This window comes from Triticum dicoccoides, chromosome 6B, assembly GCF_002162155.2.
Source record: "Triticum dicoccoides isolate Atlit2015 ecotype Zavitan chromosome 6B, WEW_v2.0, whole genome shotgun sequence".
Taxonomy (NCBI): domain Eukaryota; kingdom Viridiplantae; phylum Streptophyta; class Magnoliopsida; order Poales; family Poaceae; genus Triticum; species Triticum dicoccoides.
This window is the reverse complement of record NC_041391.1, coordinates 614,523,321-614,529,957: the sequence shown is the minus strand read 5'-3', so window position 1 is coordinate 614,529,957 and position 6,637 is coordinate 614,523,321. Positions and strand designations below refer to the sequence as shown.

At 44.1% G+C, this 6,637-nt stretch overlaps 1 pseudogene; it reads right to left on the bottom strand.

Annotated features, from left to right (window-relative positions):
- Positions 1-4,708: 4,708 nt before the first annotated feature.
- LOC119323537 lies at positions 4,709-5,854 on the bottom strand (annotated as a pseudogene).
- Positions 5,855-6,637: the final 783 nt, after the last annotated feature.

Genomic DNA, 6,637 nt, shown 5'->3' with positions numbered 1-6,637 from the left:
TTTTCGCTAGAGGCACGGGCGTGACTGTTTCGGAAAGAGAAAAAAACGCGTTTTCTGTTTTTTTTCTTTCACGAGAGGCATGGTTTTGCTTCCGACAGAGGCACGGTTGTGCTTTCGCGAGAGGCACGAGCGTGCCTCTTTCGGAAAGGAAAAAAAACGCGTTTTTTGTTTTCTTTTCTTTCGCGAGAGGCACGGTTTTGCTTCCTTCAGAGGCACGGTTGTGCTTTCGTGAGAGGCACGGGTGTGCCTCTTTCGGAAAGGAAAAAAAAACACGTTTTCTATTTTTTTTCTTTCGCGAGAGGCACGGTTTTGCTTCTGCTAGAGGCGCGGTTGTGCTTTCGCGAGAGGCACGAGTGTCCCTTTTTCGCAAAGGGAAAAAACGCGTTTTCTGGTTTTTTTCTTTCGCGAGAGGCACGGTTTTGCTTCCGTAAGAGGCACGGTTGTACTTTGCGAGAGGCACGGGGCGTGCCTCTTTCGGAAAGGAAAAAAACCCGTGTTTTCGGTTCTGTTTTTTCGTCCGGTTTTTTTCGTTAAAAAAAAGTTCGTCAAAACCTATCAACATGGGATCTAGTTTTGAAGATCTCGACGCGAGGAATCCAATGACGAAAACGGTTCGAGATTTAGACGCACGGTTTAAGAGATAAAACATTTTGAATAAACGGATATACGAAAAAAAGGGAAAACTCCCAGGTTGCGACAAGTGGCGCACAGGCAGCGCGCTACTTGTCGCAACCCGGGTAGTTGGACTGATCTCCACGAGGAGTACTCCTTAATTAGTGATTTCGAGAATCTAAGGCCATGGACACACGAACCTTCTGTTTGGGGCTAGGCGTTCGCGAACGATCCAGCGCACACATCCTCCACCCCCGCGTGCCCTTTTTGGCTAGCCCATGTGCGCGGCGCACTGTATTTTTACTTCTTTTTTTTAGCCTTTGCCCTTCTATTTTTGTTCTTCTTTAAAAAATTGAGATTTCAAAAAGTTCCACATTTAAAAAACTGTGACTTTTGAAGAAAAAATGTTCAACAAATCATAAAGTTCTCAGTGAGTCAAATAATGTTTGTGACTTTTAAAAAATGTATGCATAATCAAAAAATCGGGAAATAGAGTTTTTTCCTTATCTGGAAAAAGTGTTCTTACATTATAACAACGTTCATGAATCGAAACTATTTTTTTGCAAATTCCAAAAATGTTCATATTTTTAAAAAATGTTCACAATATTCAAAAAAATGAGTGAATTACAAAACATTCCATCAATTAAAAAAATTCGGATTCGAAATTTGTCCATGCATTTCAAATATGTTTGTCAAAACAAAAATATGTTTGTGGCTTTCAAATCGTGTTCATCAATTTAAAAAACAATAGTCGATTCAAAAAATGTTCATGAGTTTCAAAAGGAAATTATTTTTCTTTAAAATGTATGCAAATTTGTAAAAACATGTTCACAAATCTGTAGGAAATTTTCGTGAATAGGAGAAATGTTCACGATTTCAAAATGTTCACATTTTCAAAAAATAAATAAAAATAAAATAAAAGTGAAAATGAAAACAAAAAATAAAATATAAAACGAAATTCAAAAGGCAGAAAGAACTAAATAAAAAGAAAACATGTTTTTGGTTATAGAATCTTCCCAAAACCAAAAAGAGGTAAATGGCGGGCCGAAATTGTACTTACCGGCAACACGCGTGGGAGGGGGGGGGGGTACGCACTTGGTCGTTAGCTAGCATCTATGTGCCAAATAGGTTTAAATGGACTGGCAGCGATCACGACATGCCACATAGTGGACCTCCTATATGATGTTCTTTGCATCAAATAGGAGGTTTTACACACATACTTGTTGCAAATGGGCCACCCATTGGTGTTCAAGACTCTCCGATGAGCTACTGTAGAGCAACCTATTCCTTGTTATTATTTCAAGCATTTTATCAGTATGTTTTTTTATTTCGTTTCCTAAAAAAATACAAAATATGTTTATTTAAAAGGGAACATTCATTCGTATATTTATCATTTTTTGAAATTTTGAGAACATCTTTGGTAAACAAGAAGAGTTTTTCAATATTTTGAGTGTTTGTTAGAAACACAAGCATTCTAATTTTTTTGTCAAATTTTCGAAATTTCATCATCATTTGAAAAAATAAAAAGTGAAAAGGAAAATTGAAAACGTTAGAGAAAAACAACATAAAACCAAAATAAAACCTTCTAGAAACTTCCTAATGGTCAGAAAACCTTATCCGAGCCTTTGAAAAACTAATTCCTAATAAGGAAAACCCATTTAGCTCGCTTGTTTGGCATTTGCCCGACATCTCTTCGCTACGTGGGTCAACCTCCTCTTTGGCGCTTCCAACAGCCAAAAACTAAATGGTGCTCACGCACGCCCTATGGGCCGGCCATCTATCAACTCGCGACTTTTTAGGAATTGTTCGAAAATCTGAAGAAAAAAAAAACTAAGAAAAATGTTCTTGAGTTTGAAAATGTTCTGGAATTTTCAAAATATTTCGGGGCTCAAAACATGCTAATGAATTGGGAAAATCATGAAATTTTGAGAATATGTTCATGAGTTTGATTTTTTGGAAATTTGAAAAAATTGGTCAATTGAACAAAGTTCATGAAATTTGAATAAACAGAACGAATTGGTGAAAAGTTCACAAATATGAATAAATTCAAAGACCTAGAAAAGTTCGTAATTTGAAGAAAATCACAAAAATGAAAAGAGTTCATGAATTTGGAAAAACAGGTTCGTCAACTAAAAATAAAGTTCATTAAAATTTTAAAAAATTGAATTTAAAAAAAGAAAGACTTGGAAAAGTTTGTAATTTGAAATAGTTTGACAAAATGATAATGTTCACAAAAAACTTAAAATAGTCCACGAAATTTAGAAAAAAAGGTTCACACATTCGAGAAAAAGTTCTTAAATTTGCAAAGAAGGTTTTGTATTTGAAAAAAAAAGTATACAAAAGAATAGGAAAGCTGAAAAGAAGAAAAAGAACAGAAAAAGGAATAAAAAGCTGGAAAAAAAGCTGGCTAAAGTTGTAGAAAGAGGAAAAAAAAAGTGCGCAAAAGCGGGCTAGAAAGCTTGCCAAAATTAGGAGGAGCCCCCGACTTGTTCGCACGCTACGCTAGGGTAGCCTTTTAGCTACCCAGGCCCAGCCCCCGGTCCATTGACATACGTTTGGTCGTTTCCAATGTGAATCGGACACTTCATCACATTCCAAAAGACCGGTTTGAAGGAAGTGTGGCACTCTTCCTGATAAGGAGGTCCCACTAGCAGAAAAACTACTTTACGTGAGACATATTAGTCTCGGTTTGTAAATGAACCGGCACTAATGGTATCATTAGTCCCGATTCGAACGGATATGCATTAGTCCCGGTTCATTTGTGACCTATAGAGCCACTAACCGGTACTAAAAGTGGTGCGCTGCCACCCGCAGTGCACAATGTTTAGTCCCACCTCACTAGTTGAGAGGAGCTCGCACCGGTTTATAAGCCCCGCCACGGCTACCGTGTCGAACTCCTCTCTAAGCAGGCCTTTGTTGGCCTATTGCAAGTCTTCTGCCCTGTGGGGCCTACTGGGCCGTACGAGCATGCATACTAGCCCAACTAGAGGTTGGGTTTCTAGTCGTATGCAGGCCGTGCCGGCCCAGTAGTCAGGCTGTTTTTTCTTTATTTCAAAAAGAAATTAAAAAAAAATCGACGTGCCTCTTGCCATGTGGTGGGCCTTTGGTCCTGGTTCGTGTTGACCGGGATGAAAAGGGGACCTTTAATCCCCACCCTTTAGTGCCGGTTTCCAGAACTGATACTAAAGGTCTTTACGAATCGGTACTAAAAGTCATTTTTCTATTAGTGTCCTAACCTTCTTCCATATTCAAGGTGGGACTAAAGCCACCGGCGTTGCCAAAGGTCATGTTCCTGACACTGAATTGCCATATCATTTATTTTTTTGCGAGTGGCGTGAAATGCCGTGTCGCCGGCGAATATCTAGCGTGGTGGACGACTCGACGTGGAGTTGATAGCTTCACATGTGCTGTAGATGGTGCCTCGGTGAAACCACGTCTTGTTCAGAAACTCAGAACGTCAAGCAGCACCCCGCAAACACTGCCTTGAGTCTTGACACACACTTGTTTGCAGACGAAAACTACCCCTGCCTCACTTCAATTTGAGAAATCTACTGCTGCATCGTCGCTAGTCGCTACTGGTGTGTCCGTAGTGCGCGGTGTGCCCACACTGCGCGCATCTGCCAAGCCCGGACGCCGCTACAGAGAGCGAGGGAGTGAGGCCCGACAAGCGACAAGAGCCACGTCCGAGCGGGTACTTCCAAGCGCGGCGAACCCCACACACACCACCACACCCATACGATACGAGCCGAGCCCCAGGGCGAGGGAGACACCATCATAAATTAACACATGGCGATCCACCAGAGCCGTGCCGAGGATAATGATGATCAGGCTAAAAAATCGCGCTAGCCTCCATTCGCCTCGGACCCACGTCTTACACCGAGAGTTTTCACGTACGCACACAAGCGCAATTACTTCGATGACGGGGCCGGGGGCCACCGCTCAGCCGCTCCTGGAAAACGTGTCGGAGACCCCGGTCAGTGGCGCTAATTGCTGGGGCAAGCGCAGCTGCTTGGACTGGATCCACTCGGGATTTCAGATTCACGTCAGAGGAGAGTCACGTGCAGCCATGCAGGCTTGCCTGGCTTTTAACCCGCCATCACCACAGCACCAGTACTGTTATTACTATTACATCGCTACAATACACAATTTACCGCTCGCTCCATCGATCCCGATCACTCTTAGTAGTAGTACATGCGTACACCGTAAAATGTTGGAACCAGCGTAGCAAGAAAGAACACAAGACAATGCAAGCCTGCGGTGCAGGACCAGGACGGTACACGAGATGCCAAGGAATTTATGGGACCAAATGAACTAACCAAAACAAGACCGGGACCGTAGCTCTCGAGTCTCGACCGGCCGCCCGCCCGGCCGGAGCCTCTAGGGTACGTGCCGCCGTCGAGGAGTGTTGTGGTAATCAGCGGCTTATCTAGTCGACGATCTAGGGGTTGTAGAGGCGGCCGGCGCAGCGGCACTTCCACCCCAGCGGCTTGTAGTTGGAGTACTGCACGTTGGCCGCGGCCTCGTCGACGGCGGCAGAGGAGCCGCGGGACGCCGTGGATGGGCCGCCAGACCCCACCGGGAGCGTCGTGGTCACCTGCACCGGCTTGCAGGGGTTGCACGCGTTGCACCGGTTGTGGCAGCTCGGCGGCGTCGACCCCAGCCGCGACTTGTCCTCCGCCAAGTTCTGCGCATGAACATCACCGTCAGTGCGGTTTAGTTAGTTAGAGCCACGTAAATTAATGGAGCTACAAGTCGGAGACGGTGACGCTGTGCGTACCTGAAAAGCGGAGAGCATCGGCGGCGGGGGGCGGCTGAACGTCGTCGCAGCTCCGAGGAGGAAGCTGAGAAGCATGGCCGCCAGGAACGCCCGAAGAGGAGATGAGCTCATGGCCATCCGACCATCTCGGTCGTTACAGCCACAGATTATGTGCCGGCGACGGTGAGAGTGAGGCTAAAGAGAAGAGAAGCTTCGAGCCTGGGGTGAGGCAGAGGCAGAGGTGGAAGAGGAAGCTAGCTTGCAGCTTGCCTTGTGTGTAGGTTCTTCGATCAGAGTGGCCAGAGCTACGGATACAGCCTAGGGGAAACCTAGCTACTTTCTTGGAGCTAAACTGCTAAGGCTAGTGCAGATGGCCGGGCAGTGATGGTGCCGCTGGATCAGACATCAGAGGGTAAAAGAAGGTGGTCAGTGGCCTATGAGGAGCGAAGTTGCAAATGGGATGAGAGCTAGGAAAGAGACGAGACGGGCGTATATGTATGGGAAGGGAGACTGAGATGCCGCTGCAGAATGGAGCCATGGAGGAGGTCGCAAGAGACAGAGATGGTGACCACCCCTCGCTGCCACATGTGACATTGTACACGTACGTACCACTCCACTCGGTGCAAACCCACGGTTTGTAGTGTCACCCTCCCTAGATTGAAGGAATTTAACGGTATTTTCTTTAGAAAACCATTTACTGTAAATCATAGGATTGGCGTCACCAAATTTATATGCTGTCTTTTCCATAGGAATATGAACATGAACTCAAATCTCATTTTGTTTTTCTTTGAGAAGTCCAATACACTCTACCTCTCTCTACTCTCTCTCTCCTCAATCCTCTAAATTTTTTGTGTTTTTTTCTCGTGGGCCATCCAAAGGCACCCATTGCAGAATTCCTGTGTTCTGTAATCCTATAGGGATTTTGTGGTAGGCGGCATCCGAATCCTATGATTTTCCTTTCTATATTTTCAGAATACTATAATCCGAAGTGGCCCTACAATGTGTTAGAGCATACACGGTTCATAGTCGAATTTCAACATGGCGAAGAAATTGGTCCCCAAACTTTTCAAGGGTCCTTGGATTCAAATGGATTTCATAGAATTTTGGAGTATTTGAATCCTTAAGAACTTTTCTATGGTTATCATTTGATTCACATGATTAGAATCTTCGAAAAAATTCATAGGATTCATTGTACTATATTTTGGAGGAAAATTTTCATGCGCTCAAACCTCTTGGCGAAATTCATTTGTTTTTTCTGTGCTGCCAAAC